Here is a 27,216-nt window from a genome sequence, read left to right as displayed (position 1 = left end):
ACACATACTGTAGAAGTGCCCTTCATAAGTATTCTTCTGTTTGTTGTGGAGTCAAGAAATGTCTAAACATTAAAAGATGAACATGAGACAAAAGTACAGAATCTGTCACATTATTTTTTTTAATGGGCACTGAGCTGTGTCCTGACTGTTTACACATGAAAAGCATAAAATATGTAGGATCAGTTTGATTCACTTATGTGCATTTGTGTACAATACACATAAGTCAGCATTTAATGCTGTTGTTCTTTGTTGTTAAAGCATGTATGTGTTGAAACATAAACAAAGGTTAATAAAATGTGACATTCTAAACTTCTGGCATACTGATATTTATCTTACCAATTTCTGGTCTCCACATCAAACAGAAAAAGCTTGTCTTTATTGTTCTGATACTTATGGAGGGCACTGCGTGTGTGTGTGTGTGTGTGCGCGCGTGTGTGTGTGTGCGTGTGTGTGTGTGCGTGTGTGTGCATATATCTAGATTTATTTTTTCATGAGTAACTAGTAACTCGCTACTTGAGTATTATTTTCATTGCATACTTTTTACTTCTACTTGAGTAATTATTTATTTAGTTACTTTTACTTTAACTTCAGTAAAGTTTTTGGCTACTCTTTCCACCTCTGTTAAAATCTTCATGAATCTAGGCTGAGTTTGCCACGTTGAAGCCTAAATAATCAGACAGATAGTAAGTTAATCGCCCATCGCTCACAGCCCAGCACCTGCACCACTGCATGCATATCGCGCTGACAAACATACACCTGATTTTACTGCCCTGACGAAATCTAAAAGTATAATTTCTCTTATTAGAAGCTAGCCTAATGTTTGCCAGCTATTAAAATGGCGGTTGTAGTTTAAATAGAGGTCGTGAAATAATTAGCATTGACAAAAAACTGCATAAAACAATGTTATATTCCATATTATAAACTTTTGGTTATGTGTACTTAAGTGAGTAAATAAGTTAACCGCAAAAACTAAATGTGCGTCGACGCCGCCAAAACAGGAAGTAGTTTATCTCAGGAACGCTTTCACGTATTGAAACCAAACTTTGTACATGAACTTGGGACTCCAATGTGAGGATGCACAAACTAAATCGGCGGCACCAGAGCAAGCACACTTTTGCAGTTCGTCCCGAAATGCATTTTCTAGTTTAATTAATTATTTAATTATTTATTCATATAAATTTTTTCCAGAAATGCATCCTTTCTGTAAGCGTTCGCCGATGGCATGGCGTTGCCACATTAGTCTTGAAGTGGCTCTCGAATCGAGTCAGCGCTCGCTTACAGCCACACCACCCTGATCACGCCCGCTCTCGTCTGATCTCGGAAGCCAAGCAGGGTCGGGCCTGGTTAGTACTTGGATGGGAGACCGCCTGGGAATACCAGGTGCTGTAAGCATTTAATTCTTTATTTAATTCTTTATTTAATTAATTTTTTATTTAATTATTCATATAATTTTGTTCCAGAAATGCATCCTTTCTGTAAGCGTTCGCCGATGGCATGGCGTTGCCACATTAGTCTTGAAGTGGCTCTCGAATCGAGTCAGCGCTCGCTTACGGCCACACCACCCTGAGCACGTCCGCTCTCGTCTGATCTCGGAAGCCAAGCAGGGTCGGGCCTGGTTAGTACTTGGATGGGAGACCGCCTGGGAATACTGCCCTACAAAGCAAAAGCGCAGTAACTACGCATTTGGTCAAAATTGAGTTAAGGGTTCAAATGGGCTTTGTGAGATCTGTTGTGTCTTGTGACAAAGTCTCCTGGTTCAATTTTGTCCCATTTCAGAGAAACGTGTGTGCCAAAATTGCAGTAACATGTTTTACTGGCTGGTGTAAAAAACTTTAAAGCCATTTTTCTCAGTTTCAGTGTTTGCGTAGATACTGCACTTAGCCTTTGGAGGGCAGAATACCAGGTGCTGTAAGCATTTAATTCTTTATTTAATTAATTATTTAATTATTTATTCATATACATTTTTTCCAGAAATGCATCCTTTCTGTAGCGTTCGCCGATGGCATGGCGTTGCCACATTAGTCTTGAAGTGGCTCTCGAATCGAGTCAGCGCTCGCTTACGGCCACACCACCCTGATCGCGCCCGCTCTCGTCTGATCTCGGAAGCCAAGCAGGGTCGGGCCTGGTTAGTACTTGGATAGGAGACCGCCTGGGAATAGCAGGTGCTGTAAGCATTTAATTCTTTATTTAATTCTTTATTTAATTAATTATTTATTTAATTATTCATATAATTTTTTTCCAGAAATGCATCCTTTCTGTAAGCGTTCGCTGATGGCATGGCGTTGCCACATTAGTCTTGAAGTGGCTCTCGAATCGAGTCAGCGCTCGCTTACGGCCACACCACCCTGAGCACGCCCGCTCTCGTCTGATCTCGGAAGCCAAGCAGGATCGGGCCTGGTTAGTACTTGGATGGGAGACCGCCTGGGAATACCAGGTGCTGTAAGCATTTAATTCTTTATTTAATTAATTATTTAATTATTTATTCATATAAATTTTTTCCAGAAATGCATCCTTTCTGTAAGCGTTCGCCGATGGCATGGCGTTGCCACATTAGTCTTGAAGTGGCTCTCGAATCGAGTCAGCGCTCGCTTACAGCCACACCACCCTGATCACGCCCGCTCTCGTCTGATCTCGGAAGCCAAGCAGGGTCGGGCCTGGTTAGTACTTGGATGGGAGACCGCCTGGGAATACCAGGTGCTGTAAGCATTTAATTCTTTATTTAATTAATTATTTATTCATATAATTTTTTTCCAGAAATGCATCCTTTCTGTAAGCGTTCGCCGATGGCATGGCGTTGCCACATTAGTCTTGAAGTGGCTCTCGAATCGAGTCAGCGCTCGCTTACGGCCACACCACCCTGAGCACGCCCGCTCTCGTCTGATCTCGGAAGCCAAGCAGGGTCGGGCCTGGTTAGTACTTGGATGGGAGACCGCCTGGGAATGGCTCATGACCCCCGCAAGTCCCTATCCTGGGTCCCGATCACCTTGGAAAAAGCCAAGTAAACAGATCAGTAGGACGGTGGAGGGAGGACATGTGTTAGATATTGGTGGGGCCAAATAGAGGTCAATGTTTTCTCACTTCAGAACATCAATTCTAAATTTACTGTTCTTTTTATGTTTTTGTGAGTAAGACCATGAAGACTAGAATCTTTGACTTCAATGTTTTATTAAGTATAATATGATGTCTGTCACTTAATGTAACATACATCATGCTTTAATGAAAACAATAAAAAAACAAGCAATGTAACAAATGTTTTTGCTCATATCTATTTGATGTATGAATGGATGCACTTTACAAATAAACTTGAGACTTTTAGTTACAATGTTTGCAAGATCACTGAAAAAATCTAAGAAGCTATATTAGGGCTACTTGAATAAAGTGTAATTTGCTCATATCTGAGATATTATTCACTCTATATGCCCTATTCGCCCTCTAGAAAGCATGAAAAATGTACACATAAAATGGCCTTAATGGAATTTTAGAAAAATACTTAATCTTTACCATACTGGTAAGTAATTCAGCCTCTGCTATACTCAATACAGTTTCATGTGACAGTCTTTACCTCTATTAAGTGGACAAATGGAGAACAAGAGAGAGGAATCATATATTCGGAAACATTCTTTTTTTATTTGTTCAACAATATATATCTATAGAAATAAATAAACAACACAACAATAATAACAATAACACAGGTCACAAGGTAAACAGAATAGAATTTACATTAATTATTAAGTAATTTAGCAGAAAATAGCTAAATAGGTACTAATAAGTTATTATTTACAGGATTCTTTTTAAGATTTATACATGTACACATTGAACAATATACAATATAAGTACAATCAGTGTTGGGGAAAGTTACTTTCCCCAATACTGTGTACAATATATACAAGGGGATGAAGTAAACTAGGTCTGATCCAGGTCTGAACCAGGTACAAGCCATACCCCAGAAATCTGCTATTGTGATTTGGGGGATGTAGTTGGCCCTCTAATTGTTATTTGTCTTCATTTTAGTTCTTCATCTACTACACTTTTGAAGTGTTCGAAACTGTTGAACACAACACCTTCAAAACCTGAAGTGGTGGACTTTCTAGTTGCTGGGCAATACGTAAATATTTTTCGGCTACTTTCAGCAGCCTTGTCTTTGGACGGCGTGTACCTGCCCACCACACTGGGGTACTTGGTAGGCCCCACAAGGCTTCGGGGATTTATGAGGCTTGATTGGTCTGGATGTCAGCGCAGGAGGCGGTGCGAAAGGTATGAACCCTTGACTGCTGGATGCCCCACAGAGCATCATGGATGGTCCCTGTGGCTATGCAGGAACCACTACAAGGACAGGTGCTTTTGACGCTCTGGATGGGATGTACGTGGCCACAGGGGGTTTAGGTTGAATGGGCCGGTTCACAAACTCTTCCACATCTATCCTGCAAAAATAAATCATACATGCGATGATGAGTTTAATTCATAAGAAATAATGGGTATGACTATCAATTTACATGGTTTGTTGTGTTTAAGTTTAAACCATTCAGCTGATGAATTCAGTTATGTTCACATGTAAGCAATAAGGTATGAGAGGCTGTGCTGTATCGTGAATAAGTAACGGCTGAAGGGGTTGCAGGCACTCCGCTTCGTGTCACTTATTCACGACACAGCACTTGCCTCAAGTACCTTATTGCTTTTATAAAAAAGTTACCACACAATATTAAAGTTAAAAAATGTGTTAGTGCAACTTTAATGAAGTTATATCAGTAAAAGCATTTCTTCCGCTAGAAAAAATAGTCCCTGACCGTGAACAAGAACGTTCCAATGTGTAATATGCATGAAAGCTCACATAAAAACAACAAACTGATCTCAAACTTTGTCTCATTCTATGTTTATGTTTATACGTTTGGTTGCTAATGGTTTTACAGCTTACCTCCGCTTCTGATCATGCCTTTTTCCAGCTGCATGACATAGGCTCTGGTACTGAACCTGAGGTCGATCTGGAGCTGGAAGGGATTCTGACAGAGTAGGAGCTGCTGGCATTGGTTCTTCTGACAGCACTCGTTGGTGGGGTTTCACCTTTGGCATTACGGTTGCCCTGTAGTTAGCCTTGGCATTCAGATTGGGCAGTTGAGGAGCATCATATCATTCTTGTTGTAGGCCAGCACTGCACTTGCAAGGGCACTCATAAACACCCCATAGTTGGCATGGCTCTGTTTGATGACAACAGCATCCCAGCGTGCAGCCAGTGTCGGATGTCCAGTCGGATCACAGTGCCCTTCTGTGCCCAGTCCCTGAACAGATTCTCCAGGAAGGATGAAGCACTGTCACAATAAAAATTTTCAGCATGTGTTCTTTTTTTTTTTTTGACAAATATTATCAGGGTATATGTATGTGTTATTACCTACCGACAACAGTTGTTATCTGCATATATGACAGCTGGTGCAGGAGCCCTAGCTCATTCAAAGAGGGCCATCAGACCTTTGGCCATACGTCTGTAGCACCCCTCAGACTCAGCTGCCACCACCACTGTGGTCAAGAACTGGCCCCACTCGTTCAGCACACTGGTGATATACTGCATGGTGCCCTGGCCATCACCATATATCTTCTTAAGGACCTGGAAAACACAAAGCAGAACATTCATTTGATAGTTTCTATCAATAACCTGTCTGCCCAATATAATTGATATGAATTACAATGCATGTACATTTTGTATCCATCACATTTGAACGCTGAACAGTGAGGCCAAAGTCCCTTATTCAAAACAATAGGTTTGCTCAAGTCATTTTAAAGTGACTAAACAAATATTAAGTCTACTGAACTTCATGAATTTATACAATACACATACCTTTTTTGTGCCATCAATGCAGAGGATTTCTCCAGACATCTTCTCCATCTCCATGATCATGTGCGCACGCCTCAGCACACGGGCACAAGGAAGGGGAGACCGGGGCAGAGGAGGGGTGTAAGTACCAACAGCTTTGACAAAGGACAGGATGCTCTTCTGAGACGATGCAGATCCATCCGTACACTGCAGCTTGGCCTCTCCCTGCCTGTACAGACGGATGCATGGGTACAGGTGTTGTTTTTGGTGGCTGCTCAGATGCTTTTTCACTGAGAAGCTTTTCCCACACACTTCACACACATGTTCCTTTGGAAGATGAAGCTGCATGTGCCGAGTCAGGTTGGACTTCACAGAGAAACTCTTGTCACGCACTTGTGTCCCTCCACATCCATGATTTCTATTTGTTGTAATAAAACAGAAACATATTCAGATTGGTTTCTTCTTTTCAAACTGTACAGGGGACTAAACACTGGAAAACCAGGAGATGCAAAACATGTACACAAGTAACAGTACTGCTAATACTATTACTTAAAGTAGAACTAAAAAGGTATTTTATTGATGTTATCAGATTTACTTTTTAATGTGATATTTCATATGATTAGCTGAAAGTACAAAAGGTAATGGTTTTATAATTGTAGACTTTATTTTTGCTTGCCTTGTGTTTTCAGTGTTTTAACATGTTATTGACTGTTAATGGATTATCATATTGTACAGTATGTAGTCAGTCAATTCCAACAGGAAAAACTGGCATTAGTATTACTAGCAATAAGTAAAATCTACCTGTATTTGGATAGTAGTGTTAGTCTTAATGTCCAGCCCTGATTGTGTTTGGGTATTTCCAAAGTATTTAATTTGAGTAAAATATTACAAAGACTCGAATAACTGCAGTTTACGATACACGTTAGCAGTTAACTTAGATGGGCGATTATATTTTCTCTATTAAAGCTTTTAAAACTTTAATAACTTTGTAATTACTGCACGTAAATCCACGCGAATCCATACAAAAAACGGTTAGAAAGCATTTATATGAATATACTGGTAAATATACTCGACTTACCTCTTGTTTGCTGTAACCGATCTCAATCAAACGATGATAGTAGTGTTATTTACGTTTGTCACTCGCGTGATGCACTTAATATTCAAAGCAACGGCGCCATCTGATTGGTGGGTTGAGGAAGCGGCCTGCTCAACAGAGCTCAGTGATTGGTTGGTTGAGCAGCTCAACTTGCTCAACGGCGCTCAATGATTGGTCGGCATAGGGACTTGGAGGAGAGAACGCCTGGGAATACCAGGTGCTGTAAGCATTTAATTCTTTATTTAATTCTTTATTTAATTAATTATTTAATTAATTAATTATTTAATTATTTACTCATATAATTTTTTTCCAGAAATGCATCCTTTCTGTAAGCGTTCGCCGATGGCATGGCGTTGCCACATTAGTCTTGAAGTGGCTCTCGAATCGAGTCAACGCTCGCTTACGACCACAACACCCTGAGCACGCCCGCTCTCGTCTGATCTCGGAAGCCAAGCAGGGCCGGGCCTGGTTAGTACTTGGATGGGAGACCGCCTGGGAATACCAGGTGCTGTAAGCATTTAATTCTTTGTTTAATTAATTTTTTAAATTATTTATTCACATAATTTTTTTCCAGAAATGCATCCTTTCTGTAAGCGTTCGCCGATGGCATGGCGTTGCCACATTAGTCTTGAAGTGGCTCTCGAATCGAGTCAGCGCTCGCTTACAGCCACACCACCCTGAGCACGCCCGCTCTCGTCTGATCTCGGAAGCCAAGCAGGGTCGGGCCTGGTTAGTACTTGGATGGGAGACCGCCTGGGAATACCAGGTGCTGTAAGCATTTAATTCTTTATTTAATTAATTATTTAATTATTTATTCATATAATTTTTTTCCAGAAATGCATCCTTTCTGTAAGCGTTCGCCGATGGCATGGTGTTGCCACATTAGTCTTGAAGTGGCTCTCGAATCGAGTTAGCGCTCGCTTACGGCCACACCACCCTGAGCACGCCCGCTCTCGTCTGATCTCGGAAGCCAAGCAGGGTCGGGCCTGGTTAGTACTTGGATGGGAGACCGCCTGGGAATACCAGGTGCTGTAAGCATTTAATTCTTTATTTAATTAATTATTTAATTATTTATTCATATAATTTTTTTCCAGAAATGCATCCTTTCTGCAAGCGTTCGCCGATGGCATGGCGTTGCCACATTGAAGTGGCTCTCGAATCAAGTCAGCGCTCGCTTACGGCCACACCACCCTGAGCACGCCCGCTCTTGTCTGATCTCGGAAGCCAAGCAGGGTCGGGCCTGGTTAGTACTTGGATGGGAGACCGCCTGGGAATACCAGGTGCTGTAAGCATTTAATTCTTTATTTAATTAATTATTTAATTATTTATTCATATAATTTTGTTCCAGAAATGCATCCTTTCTGTAAGCGTTCGCCGATGGCATGGCGTTGCCACATTAGTCTTGAAGTGGCTCTCGAATCGAGTCAGCGCTCGCTTACGGCCACACCACCCTGAGCACGCCCGCTCTCGTCTGATCTCGGAAGCCAAGCAGGGTCTGGCCTGGTTAGTACTTGGATGGGAGACCGCCTGGGAATACCAGGTGCTGTAAGCATTTAATTCTTTATTTAATTAATTATTTAATTATTTATTCATATAATTTTTTTCCAGAAATGCATCCTTTCTGTAAGCGTTCGCCGATGGCATGGCGTTGCCACATTAGTCTTGAAGTGGCTCTCGAAACGAGTCAGCGCTCGCTTACGGCCACACCACCCTAAGCACGCCCGCTCTCGTCTGATCTCGGAAGCCAAGCAGGGTCGGGCCTGGTTAGTACTTGGATGGGAGACCGCCTGGGAATACCAGGTGCTGTAAGCATTTATTTCTTTATTTAATTAATTATTTGTTCATATAATTTTTTTACAGAAATGCATCCTTTCTGTAAGCGTTCGCCGATTGCATGGCGTTGCCACATTAGTCTTGAAGTGGCTCTCGAATCCAGTCAGCGCTCGCTTACGGCCACACCACCCTGAGCACGGCCGCTCTCTTCTGATTTCGGAAGCCAAGCAGGGTCGGGCCTGGATAGTACTTGGATAGGAGACCGCCTGGGAATACCAGGTGCTGTAAGCATTTAAATCTTTATTTAATTAATTATTTAATTATTTATTCATATAATATTTTTCCAGAAATGCATCCTTTCTGTAAGCGTTCGCCAATGGCATGGCGTTGCCACATTAGTCTTGAAGTGGCTCTCGAATCGAGTCAGCGCTCGCTTACGGCCACACCACCCTGAGCACGCCCGCTCTCGTTTGATCTCGGAAGCCAAGCAGGGTTGGGCCTGGTTAGTACTTGGATGGGAGGCCGCCTGGGAATACCAGGTGCTGTAAGCATTTAATTCCTTATTTAATTAATTATTTATTCATATAATTTTTTTCCAGAAATGCATCCTTTCTGTAAGCGTTCGCCGATGGCATGGCGTTGCCACATTAGTCTTGAAGTGGCTCTCGAATCGAGTCAGCGCTCGCTTACGGCCACACCACCCTGATCGCGCCCGCTCTCGTCTGATCTCAGAAGCCAAGCAGGGTCGGGCCTGGTTAGTACTTGGATGGGAGACCGCCTGGGAATACCAGGTGCTGTAAGCATTTAATTCTTTATTTAATTCTTTATTTAATTAATTTTTTATTTAATTATTCATATAATTTTGTTCCTGAAATGCATCCTTTCTGTAAGCGTTCGCCGATGGCATGGCGTTGCCACATTAGTCTTGAAGTGGCTCTCGAATCGAGTCAGCGCTCGCTTATGGCCACACCACCCTGAGCACGCCCGCTCTCGTCTGATCTCGGAAGCCAAGCAGGATCGGGCCTGTTTAGTACTTGGATGGGAGACCGCCTGGGAATACCAGGTGCTGTTAGCATTTAATTCTTTATTTAATTAATTATTTAATTATTTATTCATATAAATTTTTTCCAGAAATGCATCCTTTCTGTAAGCGTTCGCCGATGGCATGGCGTTGCCACATTAGTCTTGAAGTGGCTCTCGAATCGAGTCAGCGCTCGTTTACGGCCACACCACCCTGAGCACGCCCGCTCTCGTCTGATCTCGGAAGCCAAGCAGGGTCGGGCCTGGTTAGTACTTGGATGGGAGACCGCCTGGGAATACCAGGTGCTGTAAGCATTTAATTCTTTATTTAATTAATTATTTAATTATTTATTCATATAATTTTTTTCCAGAAATGCATCCTTTCTGTAAGCGTTCGCCGATGGCATGGCGTTGCCACATTAGTCTTGAAGTGGCTCTCGAATCGAGTCAGCGCTCGCTTACGGCCACACCACCCTGATCGCGCCCGCTCTCGTCTGATCTCGGAAGCCAAGCAGGGTCGGGCCTGGTTAGTACTTGGATAGGAAACCGCCTGGGAATAGCAGGTGCTGTAAGCATTTAATTCTTTATTTAATTCTTTATTTAATTAATTATTTATTTAATTATTCATATAATTTTTTTCCAGAAATGCATCCTTTCTGTAAGCGTTCGCCGATGGCATGGCGTTGCCACATTAGTCTTGAAGTGGCTCTCGAATCGAGTCAGCGCTCGCTTACGGCCACACCACCCTGAGCACGCCAGCTCTCGTCTGATCTCGGAAGCCAAGCAGGATCGGGCCTGGTTAGTACTTGGATGGGAGACCGCCTGGGAATACCAGGTGCTGTAAGCATTTAATTCTTTATTTAATTAATTATTTAATTATTTATTCATATACATTTTTTCCAGAAATGCATCCTTTCTGTAAGCGTTCGCCGATGGCATGGCGTTGCCACATTAGTCTTGAAGTGGCTCTCGAATCGAGTCAGCGCTCGCTTACAGCCACACCACCCTGATCACGCCCGCTCTCGTCTGATCTCGGAAGCCGAGCAGGGTCGGGCCTGGTTAGTACTTGGATGGGAGACCGCCTGGGAATACCAGGTGCTGTAAGCATTTAATTCTTTATTTAATTAATTATTTATTCATATAATTTTTTTCCAGAAATGCATCCTTTCTGTAAGCGTTCGCCGATGGCATGGCGTTGCCACATTAGTCTTGAAGTGGCTCTCGAATCGAGTCAGCGCTCGCTTACGGCCACACCACCCTGAGCGCCAGGGACGTGCACAGACATTTTGAGGGGCAGGGGCTCAAGTGAAATAAAGGGCACATCTCATAATTATGTATTTTTTTCTTTTTTTAAACAAAAAAGTATATATATTAACGCAATTCTGACTTCCTTAAAATTTATTTAAAAAGTTAATTAATTTTATCTTCCTCAAACTCACGCAATTGATTCATTTTCAAAAGATGTCTACAAAATAATCAGTTCACACAGAAACCATGAACTCCTTAGTATTCTAGGTTAATAGAGCAGCAAAGGAAACCATTACACAATGTGCATGTTTTGAAAACATTAAATTACACATTAATTACAAATTTGTTAAAATGCTAAAAACAAAATTGTGACTGCTGAGTAGTGCTACATGCCAATAAATGCTATATGCTAGCGTTTAGCTGAAGTTCTATTAGTTTGCAATTAGTTGTTAATCAAAATCTGTATTTTTGTCTGATAAGGGCTCAAAATATAAGGTATGTTTACTAATGTGAGCTTCTGGCATGAGCCTCAGAGCAGAGCTCAACATTATTATTCATGACCCTTTCAAATAGGGCAAAAATAGACCATTTCATTCAAATGACAAATTCTAGCCTTGTAAATGGACATGTAAAAACGTTTCTGGATAATTCTTGCACTTAATAAAGTGCCTTCTTTGTCAAAGAACAATTTAACATATTATGGCAACACATCCTTTGGCACCTTTAATCTTAGGTTCCATACTTATTAGGGTTACACATGTCAGAAACAACAAATATAGATTAGGCCTATTTCATATTTACTTTTTAGTGATGAAAATTTCAGACTGGGCAAGTAAAATACTGAACCATCAGATTTCTCCCCAATTTACTACATCACTCCAGTATAACACATTATAGGCTACTTATTTAACAGCCATTACAAAAAACGCAAACAAAAAGCGCTTACTACTGTAGTTAGCAATTATTTTATTGTTTGTGCTTTCTTATTTTATGAGCAGTCTGTTTAAACTACATACATACACTATACTGTTGCAAGTTTGCAACTCTTCAGGTTAATATGGGATTGTCGTGGAAAACAATGTCCCTGAATCGTTATGTGTAACAACGTGTCCCATATTTTGTGCATAAAACTGTTAATATAAGAATGGTTTCTTCCTCACACACTTACCGGAAGCTGCCTGCAATCATGCACATCGCGTCTCGTTCAGGCTGAGCTTTGGCACTTCTTACAAGCGCGAATGCAGCATACACGAGTAAAGAGAAGACCAATCATAAAGCGAAGTAGGTTAGAGAGGCGGGACTTAGGAAAGGTAAAGCCAATCATATTAGCGATGTGAGTTTTGGAGGCGGGACTCATCGTTAACCGTTTGTGTACCACAAATAGCGCTATTTTTCTTTTTATAAGAGTTTAAATCTCATTTAAATGATTCCTGAATAAATTCATGTTAAATTAAATAACTAACAAGTAAAAAACACAATAAACAGACCGACATCAGTTGTTATATGAATAAAGATCATATTATTTAAAAAAAATAAAAAAGCACCCCAGAAAAAAAGGGCACTTTTTCTCCAGGAATAAAAAGGGCAGGTGCTCAAGCCCCCTTTGATGTCTATGTGTGCACGTGCCTGCTGAGCGCGCCCGCTCTCGTCTGATCTCGGAAGCCAAGCAGGGTCGGGCCTGGTTAGTACTTGGATGGGAGACCGCCTGGGAATACCAGGTGCTGTAAGCATTTAATTCTTTATTTAATTCTTTATTTAATTCTTTATTTAATTAATTATGTAATTATTTATTCATATAATTTTTTTCCAGAAATGCATCCTTTCTGTAAGCGTTCGCCGATGGCATGGCGTTGCCACATTAGTCTTGAAGTGGCTCTCGAATCGAGTCAGCGCTCGCTTACGGCCACACCACCCTGAGCACGCCCGCTCTCGTCTGATCTCGGAAGCCAAGCAGGGTCGGGCCTGGTTAGTACTTGGATGGGAGACCGCCTGGGCATACCAGGTGCTGTAAGCATTTAATTCTTTATTTAATTAATTATTTATTTATTTATTCATATAAATTTTTTCCAGAAATGCATCCTTTCTGTAAGCGTTCGCCGATGGCATGGCGTTGCCATATTAGTCTTGAAGTGGCTCTCGAATCGAGTCAGCGCTCGCTTACGGCCACACCACCCTAAGCAAGCCCGCTCTCGTCTGATCTCGGAAGCCAAGCAGGGTCGGGCCTATTTAGTACTTGGATGGGAGACCGCCTGGGAATACCAGGTGCTGTAAGCATTTAATTCCTTATTTAATTAATTATTTAATTATTTATTCATATAATTTTTTCCAGAAATGCATCCTTTCTGTAGCGTTCGCCGATGGCATGGCGTTGCCACATTAGTCTTGAAGTGGCTCTTGAATCGAGTCAGCGCTCGCTTACGGCCACACCACCCTGAGCACGCCCGCTCTCGTTTGATCTCGGAAGCCAAGCAGGGTTGGGCCTGGTTATTACTTGGATGGGAGACCGCCTGGGAATACCAGGTGCTGTAAGCATTTAATTCCTTATTTAATTAATTATTTATTCATATAATTTTTTTCCAGAAATGCATCCTTTCTGTAAGCGTTCGCCGATGGCATGGCGTTGCCACATTAGTCTTGAAGTGGCTCTCGAATCGAGTCAGCGCTCGCTTACGGCCACACCACCCTGATCGCGCCCGCTCTCGTCTGATCTCGGAAGCCAAGCAGGGTCGGGCCTGGTTAGTACTTGGATAGAAGACCGCCTGGGAATAGCAGGTGCTGTAAGCATTTAATTCTTTATTTAATTCTTTATTTAATTAATTATTTATTTAATTATTCATATAATTTTTTTTCCAGAAATGCATCCTTTCTGTAAGCGTTCGCCGATGGCATGGCGTTGCCACATTAGTCTTGAAGTGGCTCTCGAATCGAGTCAGCGCTCGCTTACGGCCACACCACCCTCAGCACGCCTGCTCTCGTCTGATCTCGGAAGCCAAGCAGGATCGGGCCTGGTTAATACTTGGATGGGAGACCGCCTGGGAATACCAGGTGCTGTAAGCATTTAATTCTTTATTTAATTAATTATTTAATTATTTATTCATATAAATTTTTTCCAGAAATGCATCCTTTCTGTAAGCGTTCGCCGATGGCATGGCGTTGCCACATTAGTCTTGAAGTGGCTCTCGAATCGAGTCAGCGCTCGCTTACAGCCACACCACCCTGATCTCGCCCGCTCTCGTCTGATCTCGGAAGCCAAGCAGGGTCGGGCCTGGTTAGTACTTGGATGGGAGACCGCCGGGGAATACCAGGTGCTGTAAGCATTTAATTCTTTATTTAATTCTTTATTTAATTAATTTTTTATTTAATTATTCATATAATTTTGTTCCAGAAATGCATCCTTTCTGTAAGCGTTCGCCGATGGCATGGCGTTGCCACATTAGTCTTGAAGTGGCTCTCGAATCGAGTCAGCGCTCGCTTACGGCCACACCACCCTGAGCACGTCCGCTCTCGTCTGATCTCGGAAGCCAAGCAGGGTCGGGCCTGGTTAGTACTTGGATGGGAGACCGCCTGGGAATACTGCCCTACAAAGCAAAAGCGCAGTAACTACGCATTTGGTCAAAATTGAGTTAAGGGTTCAAATGGGCTTTGTGAGATCTGTTGTGTCTTGTGACAAAGTCTCCTGGTTCAATTTTGTCCCATTTCAGAGAAACGTGTGTGCCAAAATTGCAGTAACATGTTTTACTGGCTGGTGTAAAAAACTTTAAAGCCATTTTTCTCAGTTTCAGTGTTTGCGTAGATACTGCACTTAGCCTTTGGAGGGCAGAATACCAGGTGCTGTAAGCATTTAATTCTTTATTTAATTAATTATTTAATTATTTATTCATATACATTTTTTCCAGAAATGCATCCTTTCTGTAGCGTTCGCCGATGGCATGGCGTTGCCACATTAGTCTTGAAGTGGCTCTCGAATCGAGTCAGCGCTCGCTTACGGCCACACCACCCTGATCGCGCCCGCTCTCGTCTGATCTCGGAAGCCAAGCAGGGTCGGGCCTGGTTAGTACTTGGATAGGAGACCGCCTGGGAATAGCAGGTGCTGTAAGCATTTAATTCTTTATTTAATTCTTTATTTAATTAATTATTTATTTAATTATTCATATAATTTTTTTCCAGAAATGCATCCTTTCTGTAAGCGTTCGCTGATGGCATGGCGTTGCCACATTAGTCTTGAAGTGGCTCTCGAATCGAGTCAGCGCTCGCTTACGGCCACACCACCCTGAGCACGCCCGCTCTCGTCTGATCTCGGAAGCCAAGCAGGATCGGGCCTGGTTAGTACTTGGATGGGAGACCGCCTGGGAATACCAGGTGCTGTAAGCATTTAATTCTTTATTTAATTAATTATTTAATTATTTATTCATATAAATTTTTTCCAGAAATGCATCCTTTCTGTAAGCGTTCGCCGATGGCATGGCGTTGCCACATTAGTCTTGAAGTGGCTCTCGAATCGAGTCAGCGCTTGCTTACAGCCACACCACCCTGATCACGCCCGCTCTCGTCTGATCTCGGAAGCCAAGCAGGGTCGGGCCTGGTTAGTACTTGGATGGGAGACCGCCTGGGAATACCAGGTGCTGTAAGCATTTAATTCTTTATTTAATTAATTATTTATTCATATAATTTTTTTCCAGAAATGCATCCTTTCTGTAAGCGTTCGCCGATGGCATGGCGTTGCCACATTAGTCTTGAAGTGGCTCTCGAATCGAGTCAGCGCTCGCTTACGGCCACACCACCCTGAGCACGCCCGCTCTCGTCTGATCTCGGAAGCCAAGCATGGTCGGGCCTGGTTAATACTTGGATGGGAGACCGCCTGGGAATACCAGGTGCTGTAAGCATTTAATTCTTTATTTAATTAATTTTTTATTTAATTATTCATATAATTTTGTTCCAGAAATGCATCCTTTCTGTAAGCGTTCGCCGATGGCATGGCGTTGCCACATTAGTCTTGAAGTGGCTCTCGAATCGAGTCAGCACTTGCTTACGGCCACACCACCCTGAGCACGCCCGCTCTCGTCTGATCTCGGAAGCCAAGCAGGATCGGGCCTGTTTAGTACTTGGATGGGAGACCGCCTGGGAATACCAGGTGCTGTTAGCATTTAATTCTTTATTTAATTAATTATTTAATTATTTATTCATATAAATTTTTTCCAGAAATGCATCCTTTCTGTAAGCGTTCGCCGATGGCATGGGGTTGCCACATTAGTCTTGAAGTGGCTATCGAATCGAGTCAGCGCTTGTTTACGGCCACACCACCCTGAGCACGCCCGCTCTCGTCTGATCTCGGAAGCCAAGCAGGGTCAGGCCTGGTTAGTACTTGGATGGGAGACCGCCTGGGAATACCAGGTGCTGTAAGCATTTAATTCTTTATTTAATTAATTATTTAATTATTTATTCATATAAATTTTTTCCAGAAATGCATCCTTTCTGTAAGCGTTCGCCGATGGCATGGGGTTGCCACATTAGTCTTGAAGTGGCTATCGAATCGAGTCAGCGCTTGTTTACGGCCACACCACCCTGAGCACGCCCGCTCTCGTCTGATCTCGGAAGCCAAGCAGGGTCAGGCCTGGTTAGTACTTGGATGGGAGACCGCCTGGGAATACCAGGTGCTGTAAGCATTTAATTCTTTATTTAATTCTTTATTTAATTAATTATTTATTTAATTATTCATATAATTTTTTCCAGAAATGCATCCTTTCTGTAAGCGTTCGCCGATGGCATGGCGTTGCCACATTAGTCTTGAAGTGGCTCTCGAATCGAGTCAGCGCTCGCTTACGGCCACACCACCCTAAGCAAGCCCGCTCTCGTCTGATCTCGGAAGCCAAGCAGGGTCGGGCCTGGTTAATACTTGAATGGGAGACTGCCTGGGAATACCAGGTGCTGTAAGCATTTAATTCTTTATTTAATTAATTATTTAATTATTTATTCATATAATTTTTTTCCAGAAATGCATCCTTTCTGTAAGCATTCGCCGATGGCATGGCGTTGTCACATTAGTCTTGAAGTGGCTCTCGAATCGAGTCAGCGCTCGCTTACGGCCACACCACCCTGAGCACGCCCGCTCTCGTCTGATCTCGGAAGCCAAGCAGGGTCGGGCCTGGTTAGTACTTGGATGGTAGACCGCCTGGGAATACCAGGTGCTGTAAGCATTTAATTCTTTATTTAATTAATTATTTAATTATTTATTCATATAATTTTTTTCCAGAAATGCATCCTTTCTGTAAGCGTTCGCCCATGGCATGGCGTTGCCACATTAGTCTTGAAGTGGCTCTCGAATCGAGTCAGCGCTCGCTTACGGCCACACCACCCTCGACACGCCCGCTCTCGTCTGATCTCGGAAGCCATGCAGGGTCGGGCCTGGTTAGTACTTGGATGGGAGACCGCCTGGGAATACCAGGTGCTGTAAGCATTCAATTCTTTATTTAATTAATTATTTAATTATTTATTCATATAATTTTTTTCCAGAAATGCATCCTTTCTGTAAGCGTTCGCCGATGGCATGGCGTTGCCACATTAGTCTTGAAGTGGCTCTCGAATCGAGACAGCGCTCGCTTACGGCCACACCACCCTGAGCACGCCCGCTCTCGTCTGATCTCGGAAGCCAAGCAAGGTCGGGCCTGGTTAGTACTTGGATGGGAGACCGCCTGGGAATACCAGGTGCTGTAAGCATTTAATTCTTTATTTAATTATTTATTCATATAATTTTTTTCCAGAAATGCATCCTTTCTGTAAGCGTTCGCCGATGGCATGGCTTTGCCACATTAGTCTTGAAGTGGCTCTTGAATCGAGTCAGCGCTCGCTTACGGCCACATCACCCTGAGCACGCCTGCTCTCGTCTGATCTCTGAAGCCAAGCAGGGTCGGGCCTGGTTAGTACTTGGATGGGAGACCGCCTGGGAGTACCAGGTGCTGGAAGCATTTAATTTTTTATTTAATTAATTATTTAATTATTTATTCATATAACTTTTTTCCAGAAATGCATCCTTTCTGTAAGCGTTCGCCGATGGCATGGCGTTGCCACATTAGTCTTGAAGTGGCTCTCGAATCGAGTCAGCACTCGCTTACGGCCACACCACCCTGAGCACGCCCGCTCTCGTCTGATCTCGGAAGCCAAGCATGGTTGGCCCTGGTTAATACTTGGATGGGAGACCGCCTGGGAATACCAGGTGCTGTAAGCATTTAATTCTTTATTTAATTAATTATTTAATTATTTATTCATATAACTTTTTTCCAGAAATGCATCCTTTCTGTAAGCGTTCGCCGATGGCATGGCGTTGCCACATTAGTCTTGAAGTGGCTCTCGAATCGAGTCAGCACTTGCTTACGGCCACATCACCCTGAGCACGCCTGCTCTCGTCTGATCTCGGAAGCCAAGCAGGATCGGGCCTGTTTAGTACTTGGATGGGAGACCGCCTGGGAATACCAGGTGCTGTTAGCATTTAATTCTTTATTTAATTAATTATTTAATTCTTTATTCATATAAATTTTTTCCAGAAATGCATCCTTTCTGTAAGCGTTTGCCGATGGCATGGGGTTGCCACATTAGTCTTGAAGTGGCTATCGAATCGAGTCAGCGCTTGTTTACGGCCACACCACCCTGAGCACGCCCGCTCTCGTCTGATCTCGGAAGCCAAGCAGGGTCAGGCCTGGTTAGTACTTGGATGGGAGACCGCCTGGGAATACCAGGTGCTGTAAGCATTTAATTCTTTATTTAATTAATTATTTAATTATTTATTCATATAAATTTTTTCCAGAAATGCATCCTTTCTGTAAGCGTTCGCCGATGGCATGGGGTTGCCACATTAGTCTTGAAGTGGCTATCGAATCGAGTCAGCGCTTGTTTACGGCCACACCACCCTGAGCACGCCCGCTCTCGTCTGATCTCGGAAGCCAAGCAGGGTCAGGCCTGGTTAGTACTTGGATGGGAGACCGCCTGGGAATACCAGGTGCTGTAAGCATTTAATTCTTTATTTAATTCTTTATTTAATTAATTATTTATTTAATTATTCATATAATTTTTTCCAGAAATGCATCCTTTCTGTAAGCGTTCGCCGATGGCATGGCGTTGCCACATTAGTCTTGAAGTGGCTCTCGAATCGAGTCAGCGCTCGCTTACGGCCACACCACCCTAAGCAAGCCCGCTCTCGTCTGATCTCGGAAGCCAAGCAGGGTCGGGCCTGGTTAATACTTGAATGGGAGACTGCCTGGGAATACCAGGTGCTGTAAGCATTTAATTCTTTATTTAATTAATTATTTAATTATTTATTCATATAATTTTTTTCCAGAAATGCATCCTTTCTGTAAGCATTCGCCGATGGCATGGCGTTGTCACATTAGTCTTGAAGTGGCTCTCGAATCGAGTCAGCGCTCGCTTACGGCCACACCACCCTGAGCACGCCCGCTCTCGTCTGATCTCGGAAGCCAAGCAGGGTCGGGCCTGGTTAGTACTTGGATGGTAGACCGCCTGGGAATACCAGGTGCTGTAAGCATTTAATTCTTTATTTAATTAATTATTTAATTATTTATTCATATATTTTTTTTCCAGAAATGCATCCTTTCTGTAAGCGTTCGCCGATGGCATGGCGTTGCCACATTAGTCTTGAAGTGGCTCTTGAATCGAGTCAGCGCTTGCTTACAGCCACACCACCCTGAGCACGCCCGCTCTCGTCTGATCTCGGAAGCCAAGCAGGGTCGGGCCTGGTTAGTACTTGGATGGGAGACCGCCTGGGAATACCAGGTGCTGTAAGCATTTAATTCTTTATTTAATTAATTATTTATTTATTTATTCATATAAATTTTTTCCAGAAATGCATCCTTTCTGTAAGCGTTCGCCGATGGCATGGCGTTGCCATATTAGTCTTGAAGTGGCTCTCGAATCGAGTCAGCGCTCGCTTACAGCCACACCACCCTGATCACGCCCGCTCTCGTTTGATCTCGGAAGCCAAGCAGGGTTTGGCCTGGTTAGTACTTGTATGGGAGACCGCCTGGGAATACCAGGTGCTGTAAGCATTTAATTCCTTATTTAATTAATTATTTATTCATATAATTTTTTTCCAGAAATGCATCCTTTCTGTAAGCGTTCGCCCATGGCATGGCGTTGCCACATTAGTCTTGAAGTGGCTCTCGAATCGAGTCAGCGCTCGCTTACGGCCACACCACCCTCGACACGCCCGCTCTCGTCTGATCTCGGAAGCCATGCAGGGTCGGGCCTGGTTAGTACTTGGATGGGAGACCGCCTGGGAATACCAGGTGCTGTAAGCATTCAATTCTTTATTTAATTAATTATTTAATTATTTATTCATATAATTTTTTTCCAGAAATGCATCCTTTCTGTAAGCGTTCGCCGATGGCATGGCGTTGCCACATTAGTCTTGAAGTGGCTCTCGAATCGAGACAGCGCTCGCTTACGGCCACACCACCCTGAGCACGCCCGCTCTCGTCTGATCTCGGAAGCCAAGCAAGGTCGGGCCTGGTTAGTACTTGGATGGGAGACCGCCTGGGAATACCAGGTGCTGTAAGCATTTAATTCTTTATTTAATTATTTATTCATATAATTTTTTTCCAGAAATGCATCCTTTCTGTAAGCGTTCGCCGATGGCATGGCTTTGCCACATTAGTCTTGAAGTGGCTCTTGAATCGAGTCAGCGCTCGCTTACGGCCACATCACCCTGAGCACGCCTGCTCTCGTCTGATCTCTGAAGCCAAGCAGGGTCGGGCCTGGTTAGTACTTGGATGGGAGACCGCCTGGGAGTACCAGGTGCTGGAAGCATTTAATTTTTTATTTAATTAATTATTTAATTATTTATTCATATAACTTTTTTCCAGAAATGCATCCTTTCTGTAAGCGTTCGCCGATGGCATGGCGTTGCCACATTAGTCTTGAAGTGGCTCTCGAATCGAGTCAGCACTCGCTTACGGCCACACCACCCTGAGCACGCCCGCTCTCGTCTGATCTCGGAAGCCAAGCATGGTTGGCCCTGGTTAATACTTGGATGGGAGACCGCCTGGGAATACCAGGTGCTGTAAGCATTTAATTCTTTATTTAATTAATTATTTAATTATTTATTCATATAACTTTTTTCCAGAAATGCATCCTTTCTGTAAGCGTTCGCCGATGGCATGGCGTTGCCACATTAGTCTTGAAGTGGCTCTTGAATCGAGTCAGCGCTCGCTTACGGCCACATCACCCTGAGCACGCCTGCTCTCGTCTGATCTCTGAAGCCAAGCAGGGTCGGGCCTGGTTAGTACTTGGATGGGAGACCGCCTGGGAGTACCAGGTGCTGGAAGCATTTAATTTTTTATTTAATTAATTATTTAATTATTTATTCATATAATTTTTTCCAGAAATGCATCCTTTCTGTAAGCGTTCGCCGATGGCATGGCGTTGCCACATTAGTCTTGAAGTGGCTCTCGAATCGAGTCAGCGCTCGCTTACGGCCACACCACCCTGAGCACGCCCGCTCTCGTCTGATCTCGGAAGCCAAGCAGGGTCGGGCCTGGTTAGTACTTGGTTAGGAGACCGCCTGGGAATACCAGGTGCTGTAAGCATTTACTTCTTTATTTAATTAATTATTTAATTATTTATTAATATAATTTTTTTCCAGAAATGCATCCTTTCTGTAAGCGTTCGCCGATGGCATGGCGTTGCCACATTAGTCTTGAAGTGGCTCTCGAATCGAGTCAGCGCTCGCTTACGGCCACACCACCCTGAGCACGCCCGCTCTCGTCTGATCTCGGAAGCCAAGCAGGGTCGGGCCTGGTTAGTACTTGGATGGGAGACCGCCTGGGAATACCAGGTGCTGTAAGCATTTAATTCTTTATTTAATTAATTATTTAATTATTTATTCATATTTTTTTCCAGAAATGCATCCTTTCTGTAAGCGTTCGCCGATGGCATGGCGTTGCCACATTAGTCTTGAAGTGGCTCTCGAATCGAGTCAGCGCTCGCTTACGGCCACACCACCCTGAGCACGCCCGCTCTCGTTTGTTCTCGGAAGCCAAGCAGGGTCGGGCCTGGTTAGTACTTGGATGGGAGACCGCCTGGGAATACCAGGTGCTGTAAGCATTTAATTCTTTATTTAATTAATTATTTATTTAATTATTTATTCATATAATTTTTGTCCATAAATTTATCCTTTCTGTAAGCGTTCGCCGATGGCATGGCGTTGCCACATTAGTCTTGATGTGGCTCTCGAATCGAGTCAGCACTCGCTTACGGCCACACCACCCTGAGCACACCCGCTCTCGTCTGATCTCGGAAGCCAAGCAGGGTCGGGTCTGGTTAGTACTTGGATGGGAGACCGCCTGGGAATACCAGGTGCTGTAAGCATTTAATAAATTTTTTTATTATTTATTCATATGATTTTTTTCCAGAAATGCATCCTTTCTGTAAGCGTTCGCCGTGGCATGGCGTTGCCACATTAGTCTTGAAGTGGCTCTCGAATCAAGTCAGCGCTCGCTTACGGCCACACCACCCTGAGCACGCCCGCTCTCGTCTGATCTCGGAAGCCAAGCAGGGTCGGGCCTGGTTAGTACTTGGATGGGAGACCGCCTGGGAATACCAGGTGCTGTAAGCATTTAATTCTTTATTTAATTAATTATTTAATTATTTATTAATATAATTTTTTTCCAGAAATGCATCCTTTCTGTAAGCGTTCGCCGATGGCATGGCGTTGCCACATTAGTCTTGAAGTGGCTCTCGAATCGAGTCAGCGCTCGCTTACGGCCACACCACCCTGAGCACGCCCGCTCTCGTCTGATCTCGGAAGCCAAGCAGGGTCGGGCCTGGTTAGTACTTGGATGGGAGACCGCCTGGGAATACCAGGTGCTGTAAGCATTTAATTCTTTATTTAATTAATTATTTAATTATTTATTCATATAATTTTTTTCCAGAAATGCATCCTTTCTGTAAGCGTTCGCCGATGGCATGGTGTTGCCACATTAGTCTTGAAGTGGCTCTCGAATCGATTCAGCGCTCGCTTACGGCCACACCACCCTGAGCACGCCCGCTCTCGTCTGATCTCGGAAGCCAAGCAGGGTCGGGCCTGGTTAGTACTTGGATGGGAGACCGCCTGGGAATACCAGGTGCTGTAAGCATTTAATTCTTTATTTAATTAATTATTTAATTATTTATTCATATAATTTTGTTCCAGAAATGCATCCTTTCTGTAAGCGTTCGCCGATGGCATGGCGTTGCCACATTGAAGTGGCTCTCGAATCGAGTCAGCGCTCGCTTACGGCCACACCACCCTGAGCACGCCCGCTCTCGTCTGATCTCGGAAGCCAAGCAGGGTCGGGCCTGGTTAGTACTTGGATGGGAGACCGCCTGGGAGTACCAGGTGCTGTAAGCATTTAATTAATTATTTAATTATTTATTCATATAATTTTTTTTCCAGAAATGCTTCCTTTCTGTAAGCGTTCGCCGATGGCATGGCGTTGCCACATTAGTCTTGAAGTGGCTCTCGAATCGAGTCAGTGCTCGCTTACGGCCACACCACCCTGAGCACGCCCGCTCTCGTCTGATCTCGGAAGCCAAGCAGGGTCGGGCCTGGTAAGTACTTGGATGGGAGACCGCCTGGGAATACCAGGTGCTGTAAGCATTTAATTCTTTATTTAATTAATTATTTAATTATTTATTCATATAATTTTTTTCCAGAAATGCATCCTTTCTGTAAGCGTTCGCCGATGGCATGGCGTTGCCACATTAGTCTTGAAGTGGCTCTCGAATCGAGTCAGCGCTCGCTTACGGCCACACCACCCTGAGCACGCCCGCTCTCGTCTGATCTCGGAAGCCAAGCAGGGTCGGGCCTGGTTAGTACTTGGATGGGAGCCCGCCTGGGAATACCAGGTGCTGTAAGCATTTAATTCTTTATTTAATTAATTATTTAATTATTTATTCATATAATTTTTTTCCAGAAATGCATCCTTTCTGTAAGCGTTCGCCGATGGCATGGCGTTGCCACATTGAAGTGGCTCTCGAATCGAGTCAGCGCTCGCTTACGGCCACACCACCCTGAGCACGCCCGCTCTCGTCTGATCTCGGAAGCCAACCCGGGTCAGGCCTGGTTAGTACTTGGATGGGAGACCGCCTGGCAATACCAGGTGCTGTAAGCATTTAATTCTTTATTTAATTAATTATTTAATTATTTATTCATATAATTTTTTTCCAGAAATGCATCCTTTCTGTAAGCGTTCGCCGATGGCATGGCGTTGCCACATTAGTCTTGAAGTGGCTCTCGAATCGAGTCAGCGCTCGCTTACGGCCACACCACCCTGAGCACGCCCGCTCTTGTCTGATCTCGGAAGCCAAGCAGGGTCGGGCCTGGTTAGTACTTGGATGGGAGACCGCCTGGGAAAACCAGGTGCTGTAAGCATTTAATCATTTATTTAATTAATTATTTAATTATTTATTCATATAATTTTTTTTCCAGAAATGCATCCTTTCTGTAAGCGTTCACCGATGGCATGGCGTTGCCACATTAGTCTTGAAGTGGCTCTCGAATCGAATCAGCATTCGCTTATGGCCACACCACCCTGAGCATGCCCGCTCTCGTCTGATCTCGGAAGCCAAGCAGGGTCGGGCCTGTTTAGTACTTGGATGGGAGACCGCCTGGGAATGCCAGGTGCTGTAAGCATTTAATTAATTATTTAATTATTTATTCATATAATTTTTTTCCAGAAATGCATCCTTTCTGAAAGCGTTCACCGATGGCATGGCGTTGCCACATTAGTCTTGAAGTGGCTCTCGAATCGAGTCAGCCCTCGCTTACGGCCACACCACCCTGAGCACGCCCGCTCTCGTCTGATCTCGGAATCCAAGCAGGGTCGGGCCTGGTTAGTACTTGGATGGGAGACCGCCTGGGAATACCAGGTGCTGTAAGCATTTAATTCTTTATTTAATTAATTATTTAATTATTTATTCATATAATTTTGTTCCAGAAATGCATCCTTTCTGTAAGCGTTCGCCGATGGCATGGCGTTGCCACATTAGTCTTGAAGTGGCTCTCGAATCGAGTCAGCGCTCGCTTACGGCCACACCACCCTGAGCACGCCCGCTCTCGTCTGATCTCGGAAGCCAAGCAGGGTCGGGCCTTTGTTAGTACTTGGATGGGAGACCGCCTGGGAATACCAGGTGCTGTAAGCATTTAATTCTTTATTTAATTAATTATTTAATTATTTATTCATATTTTTTTCCAGAAATGCATCCTTTCTGTAAGCGTTCGCCGATGGCATGGCGTTGCCACATTAGTCTTGAAGTGGCTCTCGAATCGAGTCAGCGCTCGCTTACGGCCACACCACCCTGAGCACGCCCGCTCTCGTCTGATCTCGGAAGCCAAGCAGGGTCGGGCCTGGTTAGTACTTGGTTAGGAGACCGCCTGGGAATACCAGGTGCTGTAAGCATTTAATTCTTTATTTAATTAATTATTTAATTATTTATTAATATAATTTTTTTCCAGAAATGCATCCTTTCTGTAAGCGTTCGCCGATGGCATGGCGTTGCCACATTAGTCTTGAAGTGGCTCTCGAATCGAGTCAGCGCTCGCTTACGGCCACACCACCCTGAGCACGCCCGCTCTCGTCTGATCTCGGAAGCCAAGCAGGGTCGGGCCTGGTTAGTACTTGGATGGGAGACCGCCTGGGAATACCAGGTGCTGTAAGCATTTAATTAATTATTTAATTATTTATTCATATAATTTTTTACCAGAAATGCATCCTTTCTGTAAGCGTTCGCTGATGGCATGGCGTTGCCACATTAGTCTTGAAGTGGCTCTCGAATCGAGTCAGCGCTCGCTTACGGCCACACCACCCTGAGCACGCCCGCTCTTGTCTGATCTCGGAAGCCAAGCAGGGTCGGGCCTGGTTAGTACTTGGATGGGAGACCGCCTGGGAATACCAGGTGCTGTAAGCATTTAATTCTTTATTTAATTAATTATTTAATTATTTATTCATATTTTTTTCCAGAAATGCATCCTTTCTGTAAGCGTTCGCCGATGGCATGGCGTTGCCACATTAGTCTTGAAGTGGCTCTCGAATCGAGTCAGCGCTCGCTTACGGCCACACCACCCTGAGCACGCCCGCTCTCGTTTGTTCTCGGAAGCCAAGCAGGGTCGGGCCTGGTTAGTACTTGGATGGGAGACCGCCTGGGAATACCAGGTGCTGTAAGCATTTAATTCTTTATTTGATTAATTATTTATTTAATTATTTATTCATATAATTTTTGTCCATAAATTTATCCTTTCTGTAAGCGTTCGCCGATGGCATGGCGTTGCCACATTAGTCTTGATGTGGCTCTCGAATCGAGTCAGCACTCGCTTACGGCCACACCACCCTGAGCACGCCCGCTCTCGTCTGATCTCGGAAGCCAAGCAGGGTCGGGTCTGGTTAGTACTTGGATGGGAGACCGCCTGGGAATACCAGGTGCTGTAAGCATTTTATTAATTATTTAATTATTTATTCATATAATTTTTTTCCAGAAATGCATCCTTTCTGTAAGCGTTCACCGATGGCATGGCGTTGCCACATTAGTCTTGAAGTGGCTCTCGAATCAAGTCAGCGCTCGCTTACGGCCACACCACCCTGAGCACGCCCGCTCTCGTCTGATCTCGGAAGCCAAGCAGGGTCGGGCCTGGTTAGTACTTGGATGGGAGACCGCCTGGGAATACCAGGTGCTGTAAGCATTTAATTCTTTATATAATTAATTATTTAATTATTTATTAATATAATTTTTTTCCAGAAATGCATCCTTTCTGTAAGCGTTCGCCGATGGCATGGCGTTGCCACATTAGTCTTGAAGTGGCTCTCGAATCGAGTCAGCGCTCGCTTACGGCCACACCACCCTGAGCACGCCCGCTCTCGTCTGATCTCGGAAGCCAAGCAGGGTCGGGCCTGGTTAGTACTTGGATGGGAGACCGCCTGGGAATACCAGGTGCTGTAAGCATTTAATTCTTTATTTAATTAATTATTTAATTATTTATTCATATAATTTTTTTCCAGAAATGCATCCTTTCTGTAAGCGTTTGCCGATGGCATGGTGTTGCCACATTAGTCTTGAAGTGGCTCTCGAATCGAGTCAGCGCTCGCTTACGGCCACACCACCCTGAGCACGCCCGCTCTCGTCTGATCTCGGAAGCCAAGCAGGGTCGGGCCTGTTTAGTACTTGGATGGGAGACCGCCTGGGAATACCAGGTGCTGTAAGCATTTAATTCTTTATTTAATTAATTATTTAATTATTT

At 44.0% G+C, this 27,216-nt stretch overlaps 1 long non-coding RNA gene, 48 other non-coding genes and 25 pseudogenes across 49 annotated transcripts in view; all 74 read left to right on the top strand.

Moving 5' to 3' along the window:
- The window catches only part of LOC141353270 (uncharacterized), a 508,637-nt gene that overhangs the window by 256,460 nt on the left and 224,961 nt on the right, over positions 1-27,216 (top strand). The gene's annotated exons all lie outside the window — the stretch shown is intronic.
- LOC141354943 (5S ribosomal RNA) lies at positions 1,274-1,392 on the top strand. The gene has a single exon (XR_012361371.1). It is a non-coding gene; the product is annotated as a 5S ribosomal RNA (ribosomal RNA).
- On the top strand, positions 2,056-2,174 carry LOC141353658 (5S ribosomal RNA). Its single transcript, XR_012360756.1, has one exon. It is a non-coding gene; the product is annotated as a 5S ribosomal RNA (ribosomal RNA).
- Positions 2,328-2,446, top strand: LOC141358376 (5S ribosomal RNA). The gene has a single exon (XR_012364871.1). It is a non-coding gene; the product is annotated as a 5S ribosomal RNA (ribosomal RNA).
- On the top strand, positions 2,588-2,706 carry LOC141354932 (5S ribosomal RNA). The gene has a single exon (XR_012361360.1). It is a non-coding gene; the product is annotated as a 5S ribosomal RNA (ribosomal RNA).
- On the top strand, positions 2,840-2,962 carry LOC141354424 (5S ribosomal RNA; annotated as a pseudogene).
- On the top strand, positions 7,298-7,416 carry LOC141354114 (5S ribosomal RNA; annotated as a pseudogene).
- On the top strand, positions 7,559-7,677 carry LOC141357011 (5S ribosomal RNA). Its single transcript, XR_012363483.1, has one exon. It is a non-coding gene; the product is annotated as a 5S ribosomal RNA (ribosomal RNA).
- Positions 7,819-7,937, top strand: LOC141356667 (5S ribosomal RNA). Its single transcript, XR_012363131.1, has one exon. It is a non-coding gene; the product is annotated as a 5S ribosomal RNA (ribosomal RNA).
- On the top strand, positions 8,073-8,191 carry LOC141358337 (5S ribosomal RNA). The gene has a single exon (XR_012364831.1). It is a non-coding gene; the product is annotated as a 5S ribosomal RNA (ribosomal RNA).
- LOC141353518 (5S ribosomal RNA) lies at positions 8,333-8,451 on the top strand. Its single transcript, XR_012360615.1, has one exon. It is a non-coding gene; the product is annotated as a 5S ribosomal RNA (ribosomal RNA).
- On the top strand, positions 8,593-8,711 carry LOC129419332 (5S ribosomal RNA). Its single transcript, XR_008636468.2, has one exon. It is a non-coding gene; the product is annotated as a 5S ribosomal RNA (ribosomal RNA).
- On the top strand, positions 8,845-8,963 carry LOC129419338 (5S ribosomal RNA; annotated as a pseudogene).
- On the top strand, positions 9,105-9,223 carry LOC129416026 (5S ribosomal RNA). The gene has a single exon (XR_008635137.2). It is a non-coding gene; the product is annotated as a 5S ribosomal RNA (ribosomal RNA).
- LOC141357808 (5S ribosomal RNA) lies at positions 9,357-9,475 on the top strand. Its single transcript, XR_012364295.1, has one exon. It is a non-coding gene; the product is annotated as a 5S ribosomal RNA (ribosomal RNA).
- Positions 9,629-9,747, top strand: LOC141354173 (5S ribosomal RNA; annotated as a pseudogene).
- Positions 9,889-10,007, top strand: LOC141357272 (5S ribosomal RNA). The gene has a single exon (XR_012363753.1). It is a non-coding gene; the product is annotated as a 5S ribosomal RNA (ribosomal RNA).
- On the top strand, positions 10,149-10,267 carry LOC141353920 (5S ribosomal RNA; annotated as a pseudogene).
- On the top strand, positions 10,421-10,539 carry LOC129416660 (5S ribosomal RNA; annotated as a pseudogene).
- LOC141358501 (5S ribosomal RNA) lies at positions 10,681-10,799 on the top strand. Its single transcript, XR_012364996.1, has one exon. It is a non-coding gene; the product is annotated as a 5S ribosomal RNA (ribosomal RNA).
- On the top strand, positions 12,836-12,954 carry LOC141358521 (5S ribosomal RNA). The gene has a single exon (XR_012365017.1). It is a non-coding gene; the product is annotated as a 5S ribosomal RNA (ribosomal RNA).
- Positions 13,096-13,214, top strand: LOC141354317 (5S ribosomal RNA; annotated as a pseudogene).
- LOC141358555 (5S ribosomal RNA) lies at positions 13,354-13,472 on the top strand. Its single transcript, XR_012365052.1, has one exon. It is a non-coding gene; the product is annotated as a 5S ribosomal RNA (ribosomal RNA).
- LOC141354018 (5S ribosomal RNA) lies at positions 13,606-13,724 on the top strand (annotated as a pseudogene).
- Positions 13,879-13,997, top strand: LOC141354330 (5S ribosomal RNA; annotated as a pseudogene).
- Positions 14,139-14,257, top strand: LOC141358421 (5S ribosomal RNA). Its single transcript, XR_012364916.1, has one exon. It is a non-coding gene; the product is annotated as a 5S ribosomal RNA (ribosomal RNA).
- On the top strand, positions 14,921-15,039 carry LOC141353657 (5S ribosomal RNA). The gene has a single exon (XR_012360755.1). It is a non-coding gene; the product is annotated as a 5S ribosomal RNA (ribosomal RNA).
- LOC141358375 (5S ribosomal RNA) lies at positions 15,193-15,311 on the top strand. Its single transcript, XR_012364870.1, has one exon. It is a non-coding gene; the product is annotated as a 5S ribosomal RNA (ribosomal RNA).
- LOC141354921 (5S ribosomal RNA) lies at positions 15,453-15,571 on the top strand. Its single transcript, XR_012361349.1, has one exon. It is a non-coding gene; the product is annotated as a 5S ribosomal RNA (ribosomal RNA).
- LOC141353915 (5S ribosomal RNA) lies at positions 15,705-15,823 on the top strand (annotated as a pseudogene).
- LOC141354074 (5S ribosomal RNA) lies at positions 15,965-16,083 on the top strand (annotated as a pseudogene).
- Positions 16,225-16,343, top strand: LOC141353655 (5S ribosomal RNA). The gene has a single exon (XR_012360752.1). It is a non-coding gene; the product is annotated as a 5S ribosomal RNA (ribosomal RNA).
- Positions 16,485-16,603, top strand: LOC141353653 (5S ribosomal RNA). The gene has a single exon (XR_012360750.1). It is a non-coding gene; the product is annotated as a 5S ribosomal RNA (ribosomal RNA).
- On the top strand, positions 16,756-16,874 carry LOC141354371 (5S ribosomal RNA; annotated as a pseudogene).
- On the top strand, positions 17,016-17,134 carry LOC141357880 (5S ribosomal RNA). Its single transcript, XR_012364369.1, has one exon. It is a non-coding gene; the product is annotated as a 5S ribosomal RNA (ribosomal RNA).
- LOC141353790 (5S ribosomal RNA) lies at positions 17,276-17,394 on the top strand (annotated as a pseudogene).
- Positions 17,536-17,654, top strand: LOC141358135 (5S ribosomal RNA). Its single transcript, XR_012364624.1, has one exon. It is a non-coding gene; the product is annotated as a 5S ribosomal RNA (ribosomal RNA).
- LOC141354280 (5S ribosomal RNA) lies at positions 17,784-17,902 on the top strand (annotated as a pseudogene).
- LOC141354194 (5S ribosomal RNA) lies at positions 18,044-18,162 on the top strand (annotated as a pseudogene).
- On the top strand, positions 18,304-18,422 carry LOC141354338 (5S ribosomal RNA; annotated as a pseudogene).
- Positions 18,564-18,682, top strand: LOC141353652 (5S ribosomal RNA). The gene has a single exon (XR_012360749.1). It is a non-coding gene; the product is annotated as a 5S ribosomal RNA (ribosomal RNA).
- On the top strand, positions 18,824-18,942 carry LOC141353650 (5S ribosomal RNA). Its single transcript, XR_012360748.1, has one exon. It is a non-coding gene; the product is annotated as a 5S ribosomal RNA (ribosomal RNA).
- Positions 19,095-19,213, top strand: LOC141354370 (5S ribosomal RNA; annotated as a pseudogene).
- LOC141357879 (5S ribosomal RNA) lies at positions 19,355-19,473 on the top strand. The gene has a single exon (XR_012364368.1). It is a non-coding gene; the product is annotated as a 5S ribosomal RNA (ribosomal RNA).
- On the top strand, positions 19,615-19,733 carry LOC141357010 (5S ribosomal RNA). Its single transcript, XR_012363482.1, has one exon. It is a non-coding gene; the product is annotated as a 5S ribosomal RNA (ribosomal RNA).
- LOC141353897 (5S ribosomal RNA) lies at positions 19,875-19,993 on the top strand (annotated as a pseudogene).
- On the top strand, positions 20,127-20,245 carry LOC141353789 (5S ribosomal RNA; annotated as a pseudogene).
- LOC141358134 (5S ribosomal RNA) lies at positions 20,387-20,505 on the top strand. Its single transcript, XR_012364623.1, has one exon. It is a non-coding gene; the product is annotated as a 5S ribosomal RNA (ribosomal RNA).
- Positions 20,635-20,753, top strand: LOC141354279 (5S ribosomal RNA; annotated as a pseudogene).
- On the top strand, positions 20,895-21,013 carry LOC141354193 (5S ribosomal RNA; annotated as a pseudogene).
- LOC141354278 (5S ribosomal RNA) lies at positions 21,155-21,273 on the top strand (annotated as a pseudogene).
- On the top strand, positions 21,414-21,532 carry LOC141353544 (5S ribosomal RNA). Its single transcript, XR_012360641.1, has one exon. It is a non-coding gene; the product is annotated as a 5S ribosomal RNA (ribosomal RNA).
- Positions 21,674-21,792, top strand: LOC141356666 (5S ribosomal RNA). The gene has a single exon (XR_012363130.1). It is a non-coding gene; the product is annotated as a 5S ribosomal RNA (ribosomal RNA).
- LOC141358582 (5S ribosomal RNA) lies at positions 21,931-22,049 on the top strand. Its single transcript, XR_012365079.1, has one exon. It is a non-coding gene; the product is annotated as a 5S ribosomal RNA (ribosomal RNA).
- LOC141357274 (5S ribosomal RNA) lies at positions 22,195-22,313 on the top strand. Its single transcript, XR_012363756.1, has one exon. It is a non-coding gene; the product is annotated as a 5S ribosomal RNA (ribosomal RNA).
- On the top strand, positions 22,442-22,560 carry LOC141356665 (5S ribosomal RNA). The gene has a single exon (XR_012363129.1). It is a non-coding gene; the product is annotated as a 5S ribosomal RNA (ribosomal RNA).
- Positions 22,702-22,820, top strand: LOC141356664 (5S ribosomal RNA). The gene has a single exon (XR_012363128.1). It is a non-coding gene; the product is annotated as a 5S ribosomal RNA (ribosomal RNA).
- On the top strand, positions 22,962-23,080 carry LOC141356663 (5S ribosomal RNA). Its single transcript, XR_012363127.1, has one exon. It is a non-coding gene; the product is annotated as a 5S ribosomal RNA (ribosomal RNA).
- LOC141357226 (5S ribosomal RNA) lies at positions 23,216-23,334 on the top strand. The gene has a single exon (XR_012363710.1). It is a non-coding gene; the product is annotated as a 5S ribosomal RNA (ribosomal RNA).
- LOC141357211 (5S ribosomal RNA) lies at positions 23,465-23,583 on the top strand. The gene has a single exon (XR_012363694.1). It is a non-coding gene; the product is annotated as a 5S ribosomal RNA (ribosomal RNA).
- On the top strand, positions 23,725-23,843 carry LOC141357827 (5S ribosomal RNA). The gene has a single exon (XR_012364314.1). It is a non-coding gene; the product is annotated as a 5S ribosomal RNA (ribosomal RNA).
- LOC141354383 (5S ribosomal RNA) lies at positions 23,979-24,097 on the top strand (annotated as a pseudogene).
- On the top strand, positions 24,239-24,357 carry LOC141358447 (5S ribosomal RNA). The gene has a single exon (XR_012364942.1). It is a non-coding gene; the product is annotated as a 5S ribosomal RNA (ribosomal RNA).
- On the top strand, positions 24,500-24,618 carry LOC141353892 (5S ribosomal RNA; annotated as a pseudogene).
- Positions 24,748-24,866, top strand: LOC141353425 (5S ribosomal RNA). The gene has a single exon (XR_012360521.1). It is a non-coding gene; the product is annotated as a 5S ribosomal RNA (ribosomal RNA).
- Positions 25,008-25,127, top strand: LOC141354189 (5S ribosomal RNA; annotated as a pseudogene).
- Positions 25,266-25,384, top strand: LOC141353543 (5S ribosomal RNA). The gene has a single exon (XR_012360640.1). It is a non-coding gene; the product is annotated as a 5S ribosomal RNA (ribosomal RNA).
- Positions 25,526-25,644, top strand: LOC141356662 (5S ribosomal RNA). The gene has a single exon (XR_012363126.1). It is a non-coding gene; the product is annotated as a 5S ribosomal RNA (ribosomal RNA).
- Positions 25,774-25,892, top strand: LOC141358336 (5S ribosomal RNA). The gene has a single exon (XR_012364830.1). It is a non-coding gene; the product is annotated as a 5S ribosomal RNA (ribosomal RNA).
- LOC141358581 (5S ribosomal RNA) lies at positions 26,031-26,149 on the top strand. Its single transcript, XR_012365078.1, has one exon. It is a non-coding gene; the product is annotated as a 5S ribosomal RNA (ribosomal RNA).
- Positions 26,295-26,413, top strand: LOC141358047 (5S ribosomal RNA). The gene has a single exon (XR_012364536.1). It is a non-coding gene; the product is annotated as a 5S ribosomal RNA (ribosomal RNA).
- LOC141356661 (5S ribosomal RNA) lies at positions 26,543-26,661 on the top strand. The gene has a single exon (XR_012363125.1). It is a non-coding gene; the product is annotated as a 5S ribosomal RNA (ribosomal RNA).
- Positions 26,803-26,921, top strand: LOC141356659 (5S ribosomal RNA). The gene has a single exon (XR_012363123.1). It is a non-coding gene; the product is annotated as a 5S ribosomal RNA (ribosomal RNA).
- LOC141357663 (5S ribosomal RNA) lies at positions 27,063-27,181 on the top strand. Its single transcript, XR_012364150.1, has one exon. It is a non-coding gene; the product is annotated as a 5S ribosomal RNA (ribosomal RNA).

This window comes from Misgurnus anguillicaudatus, chromosome 21 (genome assembly GCF_027580225.2).
Source record: "Misgurnus anguillicaudatus chromosome 21, ASM2758022v2, whole genome shotgun sequence".
NCBI classification, from domain to species: Eukaryota; Metazoa; Chordata; class Actinopteri; order Cypriniformes; family Cobitidae; genus Misgurnus; species Misgurnus anguillicaudatus.
Note: the sequence above shows the minus strand (reverse complement) of the source record. Positions and strands in the feature narration are given on the sequence as shown.